This window comes from Alosa sapidissima, chromosome 20, assembly GCF_018492685.1.
Source record: "Alosa sapidissima isolate fAloSap1 chromosome 20, fAloSap1.pri, whole genome shotgun sequence".
Classification (NCBI taxonomy): domain Eukaryota; kingdom Metazoa; phylum Chordata; class Actinopteri; order Clupeiformes; family Clupeidae; genus Alosa; species Alosa sapidissima.
In genome coordinates, this window is record NC_055976.1 from 1,727,087 (window position 1) to 1,747,500 (window position 20,414).

Below are 20,414 nucleotides of genomic sequence, written 5' to 3' on the forward strand. Positions count from 1 at the left end.
CGTGCCGGGGCTAGTTGCTTTCACACCTTTAGGTGCGCTAACTGGTGCCACTTGGGGGCTATATTGGTGCTACTGTCCCCTGATTTCTGGCACACCCTAAACGTTGGGCCTCTTGGTGCTAGAGCGGGGCTAGGGGTGGTGTCAAGGTGAAGGCAGGGTCAACCCGTTGTTTTGTGTGGAGTCGAGAAACATGAATGGCTATGAAAGCACAGCAGTATTTGCTAGCACACAGAGTTTAGAGATAGTGGTTACGTCCGTGTTAAAGATGTTTGCCTGTCAGTAGGCTAACTCTGTCCAGATGTCGCCATGTAGCGCAGTAAAAAGGGAACTTATAAGTTAACTAACATAGACAAGCGTCCCACTAAATTATTCCTGCCAGTGTGTTTTATGCTATTGATTAGGGCTGGGCGATAAAGCGATAGCGATATGTATCGCAATAGACGTGTAATCGATATCAATAAAAAATAAGTTCGATAGAACATTCGATAATTAAAAGCAACACACACCTCCTTACGTTGTCCATAAATAAATAGGCTAAATATATCTTGCATTGTAGCCATGTGCAACTCCAGCAGAGTAGCCGATAGAAGTAGGCCTACCTCAACACAGACTCTCAATGAGTCCTTGCTCCGTGCACACACTCTCTCTCTCCCTCCCAACAGGCGCATCCTTCCTCAGCATGCACGTAATCCAAACATTCACAATCGTGCAAAGACGACTGGTTAAATTGCTATTAAATCCGGTTAGCATCATTAGCAAGCTGCACAAATTTTTTCAAAACTGTTGCATTCAAATTGACTGCTAAGTTCTAATCATCTCAATCCCGATGCAAATGGAAGAGTACTTTCCAAGACTCATACGGGCCAGTCCCAAGAAGAAAAGGTATTCATTTGAAACTTAAACACACGTGGGGAAACTGAACAGTCTAACCAGTAGACTATGATAAACTTACAATATTTCCAGGCTTCAACCTGTGCTGCTTTTCATTGACTTATGTGCACATTTATTTATTTGAGTGTTTTTCATGATTGTGTTGCTATTTCTTTTCCCTGTTTGCTTTGATTTGATAACTGAGGTGATTAAAATCAGAGGAAGGTCAGGGCTCTACAGTGCGCCCATTTCACTCGCACATGCGAGTAAAAATTATGACGTGCGAGTGCAAAAAAATATTTAGGTGTACTGGTGCGAATGACTTCTAACCATGTCAATGTTTGTCTACAAAATACACCGCAACATCGAGAAACAGTACTGGTGCCAACCATAGAATCACGTCGCGAATGCAACATAAAACTACACCTCCCATCAACGTTAGCAGTTTCGCGTTGGGACTCGATAGTAGTAGTCGCTTCTATGAAATCCATGAGCGCGCAGAAAAAGCGGAAAGTTAGACTAGCCAGCCAAGATGAAAAGATTGAAGAAATTAGTTCTTCTATCCACCGAATTCATCGGAAATAGGAGGAACAGGATGAGATTCTGAGAATGCAGTGAAAGGAAAGGTAACCTAACATGCCTTTTAGCCCAGTTGATGTATTGGCTGCAATATGCAAAATATACCTGTAGCGAACAGGCACAAAGGAGCTTCCCGTAATACTCCCATTTTATTCAAAGGTAGAACGCTACTGACAACTCCAGGCTTCCAGGCATGCTTGTTTGTTTACACAGAATACAAGCTTAAGTGCAAAACGAAAGTAGGCCTAACGTTTGGCTACTGCCCCCATCAATGCAGATATTTCAAATAAAAAATAAAAGTATAAAAAAATATATATATCCTTGATTAGACTATGTTGGGTTTTGTGGAAGAGAAAATTGACTGTTTTAGTAGTAGTATTATGCAGTCAGATAGGTCACCATGGGCATATTTGGATTAGCTACAGGTGGATTCACAAATCTTTAAAATCCTGTTTCCTGCCTAAATGTTGTCAGTCATTCTTAATATTCGCAATTGGTGCACTGGCATGTTTAACTGTTAGCTGCAGTGTAATGTTAGATTATGTGTAAGTTAAGTACAGAACTGACTGTGCTCCCAAATTTTTGTCTGTGCTCCTACATTTTTTAACTTGGGCGCACAAGTGCTCCTGGAAAAACATGTTAGTGTAGAGCCCTGAAGGTTAAGTTTAAAATAGTTAAAGTGTTGAAATTTTAACTTTTTTTCCCTTTTGGTCCTTATCTGAAATGGATAAAAAAAAAAATCAATAATTATCGATATCGACTGAAATGAAATACTTATATCGTGATATAGTTTTCAGCCATATCGCCCAGCCCTACTATTGATAGTGTGGAATACTTTAAAGAACTAACGTAAAAGCTCCAATTTCAGCCCCTTTCGTTCGGAAATTCTAAAATAAAGATGTTTTTTAATACTTCAAAATTTCATTTGAGAAATGAACCTTACATTTTCCAGTAGCCATAGATGTGTAGATTCGAAGCTATAAGAAGATATCTTGATTGCTTTTACTCTTTTTGTTTTCAAAATCTAGCGAGAAATTAAACGCTTACTAATCAGGGGCTGGTTTCCCGATAACGTTCACTCTTAGCGAGCTACGGAAACTCCAAAGGTAAACCTTACCAAAGTTGTTTACCTTTATAGTCTTGGTTCCTGAACTGTCCCTTAAGAGTCTTCTTACAAAAAGCTCCTTATGTCCGATGTAAATGGCACTGTCTACCCTAAGAGTGCTGAATTGGTTGACATCGATTGCTCAGAAATCGATATTTCACTTCACGCGAAGCATGACAGCGTTATGAAAGACAAAAAATATCATCAACATGCTCAAATATCGCCTCCAGCAGGCCTAACATTCACGCTACTTCAACATGGATGAAATTGTTCATAGCATACGATTAGGCTTGGGTATCATTTGGGTTTAATCCGATACCGGTGCTAAATCGATACTTTTAAAATGGTGCCGGTGCCGAAACGGTCCCTGAACCGGTACTTTGTTTTAAAAATGTTTTAAATTAAAATGGTCTAAAGCATGAATTGCTTTTTTCTGTTATATTCAATTTGCTATCAATATCTCATTGCTCCTACGAATAATACATTAAAATGTTAAAACAGCTTGCCATGCATGCACACACAATGGTAAGCTCTGCTTTCAAGTTTACCCAGTGTAGGCGGTATGTAAAAACCGCTTGCCATAGGACTGCGAGGTCATGGACAACAGCATTTGCAAGCAAGCTAATCTAACAGGGACTCTACTTTCCAGTTAATTCAGTGTGTTCGGCTACCTGTTAGGCTACATGTCGGTGTTGAAGTGTTTAGATTCCCAGCGCTAGCCTAGTAGGCATTTTAACAGCAACTATGGCTATGCGCTAACACCAGTCAGCTGAGTTTAATTAGCGATAACGTACGGAGATGGTTTCGTAGCCTCTTTGACAGCTCAGTGACATCAGGTATGTAACCTACAAATTTATGTTTTTGCCAGCTAACTTTTAATGATCTTCATATTCATTGTGATGCTATATGGGCCTCATGCACATGAAAGATTAATATCATGCCATTATGTTGTTTAGAACACACCGTGAAATAAAGTTTTCACCTTACAACTTTGCTGATAACATTTCAAATGTCAGTTAGCGCATTAGCAAGGATATTGTGTAACGTAAAGGCTACTGTTGATGTTGTTTCATAGCCTTTTGCTTGTGTGTAGTTAGGCCCACTGCTAGATTTTGACAGGAGCTCGCGATATCGCTTTAAAGTAAGCTACTTTGGCTCACGCTAGCTGTCAAACACTGTCCACTCGCCTATGTGTGCACCCCTCTGGTTTATACATCCAGTGTTTATCATATGTTCGCTAACTGTATCTGGATGTGTTGCTATCAGAGCAAGACGTTAGAGATGGCGCATGACATGCAGTGATGCCTCGTAAAAAAAAAGAAACGCTATTTAAGCACTGAAATGAGGCACCGAAATCCACGTTGTTATTCGATGCAGTTACTACCGTGTGCGTCGGCACCGGTGCCATATTAGAACCGTGTTTCGGTGCCCAACCCTACATACGATAATAAAAACTAGCAATCATAGTCATTGTTGTAACCAGTGATCGTGTCTGGTGATAATAATACATAACATTTGCCTGTTACCTTAAATAGGCTGTGAACAGGCTGAAGGCTGTGAATAGGCTGAAGAATACTGAAGTCATTAGCTCCCTTTCTCAGCGTGTTTGGAACAGAATAGGCTACTCTACAGGCTATCGTTGCTGTTTGGGAATGCAAATAGGCCTACTTTACGTTTGATGAAGGGATTTCCTTAATATTAAAGAATAATTTGGCCCTTGCTGCGAAAACGATGCACAAAGGTCTAAGTAAGCAAGTGAACCCTCACTTCAAAATCGCTGCTTGAAGTTGTCTCTTGAATATGCAGTCAAGCTTAAAGCCTGCAAAGATAATCCAGCCTACTAAATTTTTCAGCCACAGCAACTGCTGTTGAAGCTGAAGCTAGACCAAAGTATATCAGTCCTTTTGGAGTCCGAATAAGACCCTACCTGAACATCAACATGGACAGTGTAACACACACTCATTTTTGCTCTAGTCCCCCTTGGAATTTGAGACGACCTGAAATTGTTAAGGATTTAAGTGAAGTTGATGAACGTCTAAAGAACCAAAACTTGAGTGTAGTTTTTTGCTGGGTCCCAGGCCATGTTGGTTTGAGGGGAAATGAGAAAGCGGACAGTGCTCCTAAGCAAGCCCTCAATAAAGAAGTCACAGAATGTCAAATCCCTGCTTCAGACCTTAAACCTACACTGAATTCTTACATCACAGATAAGTGGCAATCTGAATGGGACCAATGTACCAACAACGAAATCCATCCTACTGTAAAGAAGAGACTATTTTTCTTTTCAATCCAGACGCGATCAAATAGCTTATACCAGATGCCGTATAGGACATTCAAGATTCACTTCTAGCTTTCTATTGAGTGGTAAAGATGCTCCATTATGCCAATATTGCAAAATGCCCCTGTCACAGTGAATAGTTTGATCTGTTGCCCTGCCTTGAAAACCAAAAGACAACAATTTTATCACCAAAATGATAAAGCTGATGTTTTCAGTAAGGTCCCACCCTTGAAGATTTTAGAATGTCTTACTAGCATAGATTAAAAAAAAAAAAAACGAAAAAAAAAACATGAAAAGTTGATGGCCCATAAAACATGATGGCCCATAGCTATCATTATGCTTTATATTTCTAGATCTTCTGACTAAGTTTACCCAGTAGCCTACTTATCTGAACTAACAACATGATCACCATCACTAGATATAAAGAAAATGTTGACTTTCACTCGGTGCTGTTCACTGACCGTAACGTTAGGCTAAACAAAAAAAAGCGTTGTATAAGGAATGCATTGACCTAATTAGGTGCATTATGTAGCCTCGTAACGAGGCTTCTCAAATTCAGAAAATTGCATTAAACTAAAATCGGAAGATGATGTTATCTTTGTTAGACCATAGGGTAGTTGTGATATAAATGCTGTAACGAAATTCGAAGTGTAAATATACAAACTATGTTGAACGTGTAACCATGACCGTTTCCCATAGAAATGAATGTAAAACATACCCTCCAAAACGAGACCTCCTGAAAATCAGGAAAAAAAAAACTAAATTGAAATCAGACAACGTTATTACCTTTGGTAGATCATAGGGTAGCTGTGATATAAATGCTGTGATGAAATTCAAAATGTAAATATACAAACTTTATGTTGAAAGTGCGGTTCCGCAATGTCTATTGGAATGCATTGAAATGAATGAAGTGCAGTGCAGATCATGTAGCCTGCAATGTTGCGTCATCACCGAATTGCGTTTAAAAACCCTGCTAATACCAAAAATGGGCATTTAACACCATTTGGAGACATTTTTTTAAATTATGTATCTTGAGTGCTTTATGTACCCATGAATCGACAGTGGTGGTTAACCTGCAACACGGGCTTTAAGTCAAGGGAAGAAGGAGGGATAGTCAGGATAGAGAAGAAGGTTGTAGTAAGTGACATTAAGCATGTTCAGTTCTTTAGTAGTGCTAGGAGAGGGAATTTCTTGGAAAAGGTAGGTTTTCAGGGGGGTTTTGATGATGGAGAGGAATGTCCTTCCTCTGGTAGTGTGTTCCACCAAATGGGGAATGACCGATGAGAAAAGTTTGGATTGCCGTGAGCATACAGGTAGCAGAGCCAGACTGTGTTAATCGGAGGAACACCGCAGTCGCGAGATACCATACCTGTAAACTAATTAATCACACTGTAAGTTTAATTAACCTGGCTGTCTATGAGCCTATGCAATTTTGGCCAGCACAGAAAATCTAAATGACAATGAAACCGTAAGAGTTGGCTCATATCTGATCCGTTCTGCATCTGAAGGGCAGACCATAGTGAAACAGAGCTGGACCAATGCTGGTCCACATTAGCCACAGATCCGTTATGCAGATCCGTTATGCACATGCTACCCCGCTGCTCAACAAGATATTCAAAATGCTGGCCTATAATGTAGTCTCCAGTTGTGTACTCACTTACTTGAATGTCCTTGTATGCCACACGTTCTCTCACTCCACAATTTGCCAAAAGTGATGAATGCAAACTAGGGCTGTAACGATACACCAAACCCACGATTCGGTTCGTATCATGATTTTTTTTTTTTTTGGGGGGGGGATTTTTATTAATAATGATATTTTTTATTAAATAACATTTTTTGACATTTTAATGAAAACCTTTATAAACTGAACACAACAATATTAACAATGCAAATTATTAACAATTTATATAGCCATATATAAAATAAATAAATAGCCAAAGCTATAACACTTCTGTTTTCTTAAAATACTGTTGAAAAACAAACAGAACTAATCTCCATTGTGGAGATGATTCAAGCATGTTGAAAATTCTTCTTCAATCAAGTTCTCTTACATTTACAAAGTAAATGAAATGGCTACTGTTTCACGCTGAGGTAACTGAGGCTTACTACTGGTGCTGCAAACCACAAATCAAGTAAACATTAAACAAATAAACAACTTCTTTCTCTTAAGAAAAGCAAAATCGTTGTGAAGTTGATTTAAGGCAGTTGAAAATTCTTCTTCAGAAACACCATCATGTCAACATTGTCTGGTGAGAGGCTTGCTCTCTGTGCTGTGACAATGTCACCTGCCGTAGAGAACACTCTCTCACTGGGGACAGATGTGGCTGGGATTCCAAGGTAACTTTTAGCCAACTTGGCTAAATGAGGGAACTGGTTCTGGTTGTCCTTCCACTGAGAGGCTCTGCACTGCTCTGTAACGCTGCACCTCCTCATCCACCACTTCAGACAAAGGCTTGGATGATGATGCCTGTTCCATTGGTCTCCAAACAGTTCAGCCATTGGTGCTCTTTTGGCTGGAGGAGGACGGTCACTGCTGCTGGAGGCGATCTCTGATTGCTCCTCTGTCTCCCCCCTGGAAGTCTGGGCCTTTAAAACAAAATCCATAACACAATTGCAGCATAATGTTAGATACAATGGAGGATATGAAATCCAGGACGAATTAAGCTAGTTTAATAAAGTTAAGCATTTATTATCTGACGATATTTAAATACTGACTTTAAATAAATAGGCCTAACTAATTTACACAGCACTTTATTTAATAATATTAATATTAAAACAATCAAATACCTGAACAGTCTGTGAGCAATCTTCCAGAATTCTCTGTCAGACTCTTGAAGATTGTGTCATGGGTGGTCTCATCAAGGAAAGGTAGAGATTTGAAATGGGGGTCAAGTGCAGTGCTCATATGAAGAAACTAAATTAGTGCCCTATCCGTATCAGGGTATCTGTCCTCAAAGTCATGTGTAATAGCAGCTTTGATGTCTTTCACTACTGTTGAGTCAGTGCCACTGTTCTTCATGGAGGCCAGGATTCAGTGTTTCAATGGCACTATCATTGGCAAATAGTTGCCATCTGCTCAGTGCTCATGAGGGTTGTCACATTTTTCAAAGGTTTAAGAACCTGGACCATGTCTTCAGCTATGAGTGACAATGTCTTTAATGTTCTTCTTGACACTCTTGTCTGTTAATGCCGAGAAAACAGCAGCCTGCTGCTCAAGGTAGCGCTCGAGCATGTTGTGGCTAGAGTTCCACCTAGTAGCCACATCCTGGACCAGCTTGTGTAAGGGCAGCTGTAGCATCACCTGTTTCTCCTTCAACACAGCTGCAGCTGTTGTGCTGCGGTGGTAAAACGTGACAACTTTCCTCACTCTGCCTAGGAGTCGGGACATCTGGTGAACACCCATCCCTCTCTGCGCAGCCAGATTAACAGTGTGAGCAAAGCATCGTATATGCGGTGAAATTCCGGCCGCTTCGACAGCATTGGCAATGTTTCTGGCGTTGTCTGTTGTCACTGGAATGGGGACGTTTGATCTGCTGATCTTCCAATCTATCACAGCCTCTTTAAGTATTCCCGATAAATGGTCGCTTGTATGGCTCTCATACACCGGGCGTGTTTGGAGGACGTGGTTTGCTATCTGCCAATTGCTCGTAATATAGTGTGTGGTTATAGTCATGTAGCTGTCTGTTGCACGGGACGTCCATCCATCTGTGGTGATTGCGATGGATTCAGCAGTCGCCCTTCCTCAGCTTTAGCCTTTGTTTTCTCTAGAAGTTTTGGTAGCACACTTTGCGAGAAATGCGCCCGGCTTGGTAATTGATAACGGGGCTTGAGCACACGGAGTCAATATTTGAACCCCTCGTTTTCGACAACAGAAAAGGGTCGCATATCCAGTGCCATAAAAATTGCAATTGCATTTGTAATTTTCTGTGCTCGATCTGAATTCGCTGGAAACTTTGCTTGGAAAAAACTAGGCAGTGTGGGCTGCTGCTGGGTTGTTTTCTGTGCTGCAGTTTAATTGATTTCTGGATGGTGCCGTAAGATATGCATCTGCATGTTGGTTGTGTTGCCTGTCACTTAGGGAACCGTTCTTGTCGACCACACAATTGCCATCCTTTATCTCCACTGGGTAGCCGAAATGTTGCCATAATGCTGACCTAAATGAGGAGGGAGGGTCCGCAATTTCTGGGTTGGTTGCCACGTTTCTAGGTTCTTCTTCAACTAGCTCAACTTTTGCAGGCAGGCGTCACATGATTGGAAAGGTAGTCACATGACATGTAATTGGAGGAAGTTTACAGGTAGGTCTACAATTAGGTAAAAAAATAATTTATCCTCAACCGGTTTTGTGTTGTAGGTCTACATATTTTATAATGTTCAAATAATACTAATAGCAATTTAAAGATTTGGTAGCATTGGATCTGAACGGGAATGATAACTCTGGGAGCTGGAAGGGGTGTAACGCGATTCTGCCTTCATACACCGCGACACAAGATCGTGGATTTGAGTGTCGCGATTTTGGTTTCATATCGTGTATCGTTACAGCCCTAATGCAAACAATGTAGTCCAATAGGAAATCAGAGCCAAGATCACCCCACAAAACTGTTGCTCCAGTGTGCTCCAGTTGCTGTTATGACCAGAAGATAAACACCAAAAAGTGACCTGACGGAGCAGTCCGCTCAATTATTACGCATTTGGTACGTCTGGAAACAATGATCAGACTAAAGTCTGTATGCAGCATTGTAACAATCCATTTCCTGCCAAACAAACTTTAAGTCTGAAAACGCCTAAAGAGACATTCAGAATATTGAACTGAATCTTGACATTGCCATTCAAAAAGCAAAGTGCAATCGCATCGGTCAGAAAAATCAGACATTTTCTCCTAGTTCTTTTAGTTCTTCAAATATGTTAATCAAGCATTGTGAGTAAGAGAATAGCCTATGCTTTCTCCATGGATTTATAGCCAATTATTTACATGGAGAATGTGTGTATAGGAGCAAAGCAAAGCATCACAAACAGCTGTTGCCATTTCTTTCTTCTCAGAACAACCTACATAGCAAAGACACTGGGACAGATCTGTGTTCCACATGATCCGCCAAAGGGACCACCCAGATCCACTAAAAGGAATAAATGCATATCAGCCCAAAATTGGCCCGGACCCGCATAACGGATCTGCGGCTGATGTGGGCCGACACTGGTCCAGCTCGGTTTCACTATGGTCTGCACTTCAGATGCACAACGGATTCGCTTTATCAGATCTCAGCCAACTCTAACGGTTTCATTGTCATTTTGAATTTCCTTGCTGGCCAAAATTGCGTAGGCTCATAGACAGCTAGGCTGATTAAACTTACAGTGTGAATTAATTTGTAGGCATGGTCAAGCAGATTCTGCACCCTAAACACCACTGTAGTATGTGATACTTAATGTTTGATTTGTTTGTACAAACTGTACATGTAGATACAAATGAATTGCCAGTTATACAGCCAGTTTGTTTGAATACAGATGTATCTGTAAGTTTACGTATTGGTTAACAAATTGTTTGACTGAAATGTTTGAATGACATTGCCCAAAATGTAACCTTTATGTTGAATAATAAGAGGTTCCGTGAGGATTTGATGCACTTAACTTAGTCAATGACTCCAAAAGAAAATAAAAAATCAAGATGGCTTTGGCTGTTGTGCTTTCACAATGTGTAAGGGGCGAATTCTCCCATGTGCGTAAGTAAAAAAAAAAAAGTTCATAACCAGAGACGTTCTAATGAGGAGACACGGCACTCAAAAAAGAAATGCATGGGGTTTAATTTGTAACACCAATATGGCAGTTGTCTGCACATATCCAGCCCTTTCCGCAGCAAAAAAAGTCCACATGTGAATAGATTGTGCCAATCATGTGGTGTGTTGTGAATACATCGTGCCAATCATGTGTTGTGATCTTGCTGCTGGAGCAAGGTTGGTGTCGTGCGCACACGCATTTCTGCCAAAATGGATGACAGATAAGTGCCCAAAAAGTGTTACAAATTGGCCGCCGAGTGGAGGGACCTGCCTAAAAGGACTTTGCCGTAACTACGTGCTCTTCAGCCTGCGCAAATTCTCCCCTTCACTTAAATCGGTCATTTACTTGCGATGTAGGGAGTTGCGCGTATTGGGAGGAGCAACCCCAAAATCTGAGCGTTTATGTATGCAACTGTTGCGCGCATTCTGCCACTGACTTATGCACCTTTCCAGCTACGCGCTCCCAAGGTCTGTATTAAGGTCGAACGCCACTACAAGGTGAAACGGCATATTGCTTGATGTCGGCTGTAGTCCTAGTTCTAAATCCAAGTAGGTTACACAGAACGTTACAAGTTAACATTACAGTATCAAATTCGGTGCTTAATATACTGATACGGCTTTACGTTTTTTCCCATTACAGTGTCACACGGTGGCATATTTCCCGATATTGATTGGTTGAAAGCGCACGCACATCTACAAAAAATGAAACCGGTGCCTGGGTAGCCTACAAGGCTGAGCCAACATATGAAAAATTAAATAGATACCCGCACACTGTTATATAATGGGGTTATATATATTAGGCTGCCACATTTCGACCAGAGGTCTTTGTCAGGTATCAAGCAGTTGTTTCGTGACATTACCTTATCCATGAGGCTACATTTTTAAATAGGGAAAACCCTGTTATAATCACCCACTTTTGATATTGGAGCTTACCGACTACAGTCAGACTAAAAGTCGTGTAGGTAGGGCCCTATGACATTTTTTTTTTTTTTTTTTTTTTTTTTTTTTCGGATTTACAAACACAATTCAGCTTTTTAAATATTCAGCAAAGCCAATCATTCAAAGTTCTCCAACATTTAGCCAAATATTCAACAAATCTCTGCTCAAAAACAACAGTTAGGGCCTGCATAACTTCAACTACATGGCCATAACTAGGCTGCAAGTTTAGATCTCGATAAAAGGGCACTTTGTTACTCAAAATGTTCTATTACATAAAAGTAGCCTACTTGTTTGTAGATTCACTTTTCATTTTAAATATGTGTTGTTTTCTAGAGCATTTAGCCTACCATCGTTAGCACACATCTCCATTGAAGTATGGCTACATGATGGTAAGGGGCTTGGTGTTGCTCTCTCTCGTCAGTGAGAATCTATTGCAGCACTTTTTGAATGGTGGGCCTGCGCGTCTGCTTGAGGTTGCTGACATTCGCGTCTGGGAATGGGACTGGCTCCTTGCAATGTTTCAAGAAACTGACAGCGGTATGTCAGCCTCTGCACACATGGAACAATCTTCCACAAACTCACGTCATCTACTGATTTTGTCATTGTCTTGAATGGAGGGATTTGCCCGCATTGGATTTAGCTTTGTTCTTAAGTTGCCCTTTTGATTTCTGTGGTCGCTATATGTATTGAGTCATTGAGCTCAATGCAAATCAAACCAGCTAATAGGCTAACTCTATAGGTATGATGAAGGGTATGTGATGATGTGGGGCTATTTTAATTCCAAAGGCCAAGGTAACTTTATCAGGATGCACAGTATTCTGGATCCATGAAATAACTGGCCTTTAAAAATAAAAATCTGCCTGTCTCTATGGGAATTTAACATAGGGGTGCCAATACTTATGACCCCTGTATTTTAAGGAAGAACATTTATTTATTTATGATACATTATTCATTCACTAATAAAATTGGTGTCCTTAGGTTAGATATTTCCTAATTTTTCACTTAAGGCATTAAGATTAATTTCCAAAAGACGATTTTATATTCCTCTTTTCAGTCAACTTTAGCAGGGGTGCCAATACTTTTGGCCAGCACTGTAGGTACAGTACAATGACAAACAAACGTTTAACTTTTATCTGGAGAGATAATAGAACAACTGTACGTGGAAGCCATCTTGAGGGTCACAATCAATACTGTCCCTTCCAACAAAATTCCTTGAAAATGTAAGTTCCTTGAAGACTTAAACAATGATTGAAAATTGTTGCGGAGGATGAGAAAATTGGTCTGTGACACATTTGTATTTCTTATTGTCACTACATTTACCAATGATCACCAAATACCACATGTTTCTTTTCTGTAATTGTTTAGTATAACATGCACTGAAGCTTTTTCTTTTTTTTTTTATTAATATTTCCATCTCAAAGAACCCAAATCCAGTTATGGACACGTTGCAGTAATGAGAAATGTCCTCTGAAATGTGAAAAAACAAATATATGATGTCTTTTGAAATCATGTGCAAAATATTAAATGAAGAGATGTTTATAATTTTATCCTTATTATTTTGATAGCATTTACTTTTATCATCAAAATGCTTCATGACACCACTTAAGTCTAATTTTGCAAGAATCACCCCTGTGCATCTGTGCAAGTTTTAACGCGAAGTCATAATCCGATAGCCTACTTCGTTCGAATCTGTCCATTTCTTTCCAACTTGACTAAAGTCATCCACACATTTACACAGACGTCTGCACTATTGTCGAGCAGCATAGTTTATATAGTTTATATTCTCCTGTCTCTTGATTCGTTTGTAATAGAGGTTGCCATCGTATACCAATTTCTCAACTGTATTCAAAGCTGCAGGTGTCAGTCTACAGAATCGTTAGCATAGATAAATTGATGGTATGAGAAACAGCTGCCATTGAAACGTTCTTTCTCAACACTGAGTTTTTAAATTATAAATCTACACACCTCAAGCACGTCTTGACTCTTTATAAACACACCTGAAAGCAAAAGTGAAATTTTGTGAAGTCAATTCTTTGTTAGGCTATGTGACACACCATTTTACTTAAGGCCGTTCTCTATCTATTTAGTTTACCATGCATACGTTTTCAAAATCAAACACTGGTTTCTGTTCTTTCTGGATTTAAATGGCATTCAGAAGGTCAAGGAGAGTCTACATTCCATGTTTTCAAATCAACCTAAATTAAAGAGGTAGTGGATCAGTCTGGTTCTATTTTAAATAGATCACGCCTCTTTCATAAGGCCGCCTTGATTTAGAACTTGCGCGCTGTGGGTGTGACAGTCTGGTGAAAGCCAGACTATCTTTTAAGATTGGACATTAGTCTGGGGAGTCCGCTATGTATTTTCTACTGTACAAGAGGCGTGATCAATAGGCAGAGCTCAAATAACTCTGTACGCAATTGGATAGTCATTCACCAATCTGACCAAAGAACCGGGTGACGCGAAAACTCCAGGCTCTCCCGCTATCGTCATCGTTTTAAACCTGTCAATAGCGCGCCAGGTGGATAAGCCAGTTTGTGATTGGTCCCCGCAAAAGTGTAACGGAAGCAGTGTACAAGTTGTACAAGTTTCCAGCCTGAGCTGCAGGGCGGAAAAGAAACCGCTGTCAGATCAGGCTAGGTTCACCCAGCCTAGGTGTGACAGGGAGTTGAATAATACGTGTAACTGAAAAGTGCGTAACTGAAGCGCGTAAAAAAGGGCTAATGCACAATTTACGCATGAATGGTAGAATTCGCCCCTAAGTGAATACCATTACTTCGGCCGTGATAATTGCTGATTATGTGAAGATTTTGCTGCGGCATTAATAATATAATTTGAATGCATAGGGGAAATACTGGACTTGGAGAAGTTTGCTCAAGTACGAACGATTTCTGATATTGGGGGTGAAACTTAAAGGACTAAAAAGGAAGCAATGTGCATTTGGGACGCAACGGTACATGGTACATTTGTTGTTACTACACTACAGGTGAATAGGGTAAAATGTTTTAATAGACATCACCATGAAACTTCCTCAGTTGATTATTTTATGAAAAAAATGTATTACAAGTTTTTGAAATTTGAATGTTTAATTATGCAAATTGGGCATTATCTCATTATGATTTGTATTTGTATTGTATGATTTGCTCTGTAAATATCTTCAGAATACTGCTAAGACAAAATTATGACAAAAACTCAATTTGAGAAAACAACCTTGGAACACAGCCAATGCGATTCCGTTCTCAGCCTAGACTCGCCTTTGCGATTGGTTGCCGATACAAAGGTAGTGTCCATATTTTGATTACACAACGTCATGCAGGAAAAACGTAGCTTTCCAACGGTACTACACATGATATGTTTCGTATTACGGTCGCGGTAGAGCACGAAACGTTGGAAGGCTAACTTTTAGTGAATTTAAGAGAAATATACTGGCACGAGTAGACAAAATGTAATGAAATAAACACCTAAATGTGTAAATCAGACATTGTTGTTGTAGTAGTGTGAAAGAATACATGCTAAGGTAGAAAACTAGCCCAAAATCTCGAAATTGACCAGTGGATGAAAAAAACGATACTTTGACCTGCCGCGTCTCGCCTTAATTTGCAAAAGTTTTTTCTTGCACTGCAAACTGTGCACGTTAGACATTAACAGGACACCTCCAGAGAACCAGTGGATGGACCCTGAAACCTGCAACCTATCAGCACTTCCCTGCTAATGTAGCAATGTAATGGAGCTTAGCAAGACGGAGAAACAAACTTTGAAGAGGTGCCACCGTCTTTCATTTCCACTAGGTAACTTTTTTAGGATTTCGTTACAAACCTAAGACTGTAAAGTTTAAACAAAGTAGGCCTACAGCCCACAAGCATTAATTTGCTAATGCAGTCAACTAGAGTAGACACTTACATGATGTCACTTAGCCTATTGCTATCGCCCAACCTTATCACTTGCTGGCTTAGGGCAGCAACGAGAGACAACTATTTTAAAGTTGGTTCCACCGCCCTTCTGATTTCCAGTCCGATCATGTAGAGAGGGAGAAGGATCAGCCCATTCTTTCCACCAAGTTTCATGGAAATCGTTCGGTAGCTTGGCGTTGTCCTTACATGCTAGATAGATAAGCTAACAGAACCGCACAAAATGCATTCTTAATATCTCCCAGGTAGGCCAATAATAAAAGCTGGAGAGTCACATTTGTGGGTGTATTTGTAGTTAGATTCTGTCATAATTGTCTAGTGTTTCCCACAGAATTGATTTCTATTTGTGGTGGTAGGTGGGGGGGTGTTGAGCAAACATTCTGTGTCGGAGTCAATAAAATTAATGGCCTATAGTTATACTTGCCTTGCACAAAAAGTCAATATTGACAAGTAGCTGTAACGTTATGTGTGCTAACCTCGGTAACCCAACAGTATTCTAACGTTACAGGGCTCTACAGTGCGCCCATTTGTAAAATTGATTTTCTATGTCTAAAGACGTTTCCATTTTCAACGGCAAATATAGGCCAATCCACAGACTATTGGCGTGAAGTTTCGTGCACAATAACAAACAGAAGTGCAACATTCAACTATGCGTATCCTAGCCTACTGCTTTTGAATGACTTTGAAACATATTTTACAAATGGGCCTCTTTGTACCTGATGCCTTTCTAGTTTCGATACACCGTGCAACACTAATACCAGGCAAAATGTATACAGATAACAGATGAAAATGACAATGTATTTGATTTAAGTAGGCCTAGGCCTATTTTGTGTTGAACAAAATAGGCCTAGGCCTATCCTATACAGATCCGATATCATTGTTGAATTAATAAACTGTATACCTCACCATGAGATTAAAGGCATCAGGCTTGACTTAAACATTACTTTCTCTAACTAAACATGTATTTCCTAGGACAAAATGTCACAAAATAACAAATGTAATGAATTGTTATGATTATTATTATTATTATTATTATTATTATTATTATTATTATTATTATTAAAATATAAACAATTGTGCACCAACAGCAACTTGAAGCAGCATTCAAATTCAAGTTCACAGTTATTACCAAGTAATAAATCTAACAAGCAAACATAAAGCACACACAGTATACATTTTTCTCCCACCAAAAAACAGCTTTATGCAGATAAAAATCCCATGCTAGTGATATTAAAACACCCCTGCCAAAATGGTTCACACCATTAATCACCCGCGGAACCCTCTATTTACCCATACTGGTGCAGTCCGATTTCCCCACGAGAACGTAGGAAGTTCACACAGAGTGTAAACGAGTTTGAATGGTGCTAAATAAAACGGTAAACGGAGTTGTAAGTTTAAACTAATAAATACGTTTTTAACTGCCAGTGTGAACGTTTGCATTTCTAGATAGTGTTGTCACGATACCAAAATTATGACTTCGATACGATACTTGCCATAAATATCTCGATGCTCAATACTGAAACGATTCCACGGCGAAATCCTAAAATATCTGGAAAAGAAAGGACGCAGATCTCCTCCAAGTGTATTGAGCCATTTGTGTTGTATTTGGTGCACCTTTGTAGTATGCAGGTCAATTCTGGGTTCTAAACTTCCTACATAATTATTATTTTTTATAGTCAGTAAAATAGTAATTTGTGTGTAATTAAGTCCTTTATTATAGTTAATTTACATTGTGTTGTGTTTTGGCAATAAAGTACCTTTAAATAGCCAAAGTAGGCTAGATCAAGGTCAGTGTTGAAATTACTGCATGCAAATCACTGAATGCTATGCAGAGGGGCCTAATCTTTAGGCCATCTGATGTAGGCTACCCTAGGCCTTCCCGTGTATGGGATTTCTTTGACAGTTGCAAAGGGGAAAAGGTGAAGTCTTCTTTGCTTCCAGTGTACAAGTACAACGTTCCAACCAGGTCTTCGTTAGATAGGCCTACCTGTTGTAATATATCTGTGTACATTACGTCTATTTCTTTGATAACATTATTTGCTACCACATAAAAATAAGTCGCTACTATTATTATTAGGAACATGCTGCAGTGGTATTATGCTGTGGGCTTTAATTAGCGCATTTCGGGTAGCCTATCCTACATCTGGGCAATAATTATTGAACAAATTGCAATCTACATGCCATGACAAACATTACCAGTAATACTGACCGAATATTAAATAGATTGTTTGCAAGTTATGGTAGGTTAATGTTATACTAGCATGAACATTGCATTTTCATCACGTTAGCACACTATCAGTCGTTATGTCTCGTCAAAATTCACAGATGAAGAAAGGTTCGCTTTATCACAAAAAACCATACTCATTTCAGTTAGGCTAGACTACAACTGAAGGGATGAACTTGGCACTAATCATGTAGTGGTGTTTTCTATAGCCTATTCGTTTACCTGTCATTCTCCTTACAAATGTTGGGATATGTCTGCGAGGTGCTTAGCCAAGTTCTATGCGTATCCTAGCCTATTGCTTTTGAATGACTTTGAAACATATTTCACAAATGGGCCTCTGTGTACCTGATGCCTTTCTAGTTTCGATACACCGTGCAACACCAATACCAGGCAAAATGTATACAGATAACAGATAAATATGACAATGTATTTGGTTTAAGTAGGCCTAGGCCTATTTTGTGTTGAACATCACACATTTCATGTGTTACCTAAAAAATTTAACAAAAACGCGTGACGATCGACATCATGAATAGTAAAACAGAAATATAAAGGCTGGCAAACTGTAATGACAATCACCCAAAAGTATTCGTGGCAGCAGGCTAGTTGCGCGCTGTGTACGCGCCATGGCTAAGTGCAACATTCTCGAAAAACAATAAGCAGAGTGGACTGCCATAACATCAATGAAGAACATTACTGCAGGCTTCAACATGGCTGTTTTTATGATTAGAAATGTCAAATTTCACCTATGTACTCACGATTGCAGTTTGCATACCACTTTGTCCTTCGTATGTGCTTCCATATCAAACTCCTCAAGTTATTAGGGATTATCACTTATTTTTCTTTTTCTGCTTGTTTGTGAGTTTGGTTCAGTCTATGGCTGGCTGGCAAACTGTAATGACAATGATGTGGCTTAATGACAAACGCCCAAAAGTATTCGTGGCAGCAGGCTAGTTGCGCGCTGTGTGCGCGCCATGGCTCAGTCCGATCCCCGATCCAGCTATTTTCGGGGCCGATATCTGATCGGTGCACCCCTAGTCTATGGTTTTGTTACATCTATCTTTTTTTTTTTTTAGTTGTTTAATTCGTTTAAAATTAACAGTGTACATATTTGGTTAAATTCCCTATTTTAGTTTTGGAAACTTGTGTTGGTTGGTCCAATCGATTGAGCAATCGATTTTCGAACGTAAAGTGACAGCCCAGGGCTTTTTTTGCAAGTAGCACTGGTGCTACAGGGGTTAAAAGTTTTGTAGCACCAGCCACAAATTCTGTAGCATCGATATAAAACCTCTAAAATCTCTAAAAACAATCAAAAGTAGGGCAGTTCATCACAGTTCATCAATTGTGGTTGGGATCTAGGCCTACTGCAACTGGATTGATAGGAGCTCATGTAGTTGCAAACATCTCGCCTGGCTACATTGTGTTTGAGATGAACAAAAGCTATCAACATATGTTATTTGGTTGTTGTGTTTTTGTAAAAACAAAAAAACAATCCCTGACGGTTCCATGCAGTTAGACTTTTCAATGGGTATCAGGAAGACAGGTCATGCCATTGATTTTTTGCTATTTTTTCTTATTCATGCATTGGAAGTCAGTTCATTTATTTTTGAATAAGTAGAAGATATGCTGAAGATTTTATTCCACTAAGATTTAATTCACGTTTAGTTCATATTTCTAAGATTTTAGATTAGAGTAACCCTACATTCAACCTTATTGTCATTGCACGAGTGAAATACCGTAATTACATCTAACCAGTGGTGCAAATGAGTAGGCTAACTGACATGTCAAACAGTGCACCCATGAAATGCATCCCTAGACTGTTCCATACACACAGGCTACAGTATGTAGCTTACTAAAGATAGCTGAAGGTCTGTGGTTAACGCAGTTGAATTAAAGTGTCGTGAATGTTTTTTTTGGAACCGATCTTGTATAGGTTATTAAGCACTACTAAGCGAGACTGTTGCGCATGAATTGGGCTCATATTTGACAGATAGAAGCGAACGTCCCGGTGGACTTTTTTCTTCAAAGTTTTAGATCTGAATGGTGTTGTTTGGATACTAAGTTGTTCGTTTAAAACTGAACTAAAAATGCAAAGGCGATTGCCACAAACTTTTACCTCTGCTTGCCTAATCTAATCCCCTCAGCCCGGCCCGGTCGGAAGATACTTTCGCTTTAGGCTAAACATAGCTATCACTTGTTCGATTCGCGAGGATAATTTGCAAGGTGTTGTTTGATTTGGAGTTGGATTGTTTGGATACTAGGCCTACAAACAAGTAGACATAATTTTTAATCGCGTAGACTGCAACTAAGTTGAAATCAAAGTAGCTAGCCTACATCAATTCCCCGCTCACAGAAGTAGTCTACGCACTTCAAACAAACAAACAAGCGTTTCACCGGGAGCCTACACCGGGCACGTAACGAAGAGCTCCGTTCGCGACGCGCAAAAACAGAAGACGTCTATTTTTTTTTTTTACGTAGCCTACGCGCCTCCATCACATCTGGTGTAGCCAGTTGCACTGATCACAGTAGAAGGTAATTGATGTAGCCTCCCTGTCAGTCTCACAAGCATGCATTGTATTGCCATAAGCAAAACTGTATACTGTAGCACCAGTGCTACGTTGGTAAATCATCCATCGCACAACTATTTTTTTTGTAGCATGTGCGACATATATGTCGCACTGTACAGCCCTGCAGCCCTAATTCAGTTCCAATTTATGAGTCTGAATGCAGTCAATGCTCAAGTCAGAGTCCAAGT

The 20,414-nt window shown here is 39.7% G+C and overlaps 1 protein-coding gene across 7 annotated transcripts in view; it reads left to right on the forward strand.

The window, feature by feature from the left end:
• The window catches only part of LOC121693845 (C-terminal-binding protein 2), an 80,444-nt gene that overhangs the window by 3,146 nt on the left and 56,884 nt on the right, over window positions 1–20,414 (forward strand). The window contains exon 1 of one of the 7 annotated variants that reach the window (XM_042073531.1): window positions 11,858–12,070. The exons of the other annotated variants lie outside the window; for them this stretch is intronic. The gene's annotated coding sequence lies outside the window, so the exon portion shown is untranslated. Of the gene's footprint in view, window positions 1–11,857; window positions 12,071–20,414 lie in introns of those variants that run through there. 7 annotated transcript variants of the gene reach the window in all.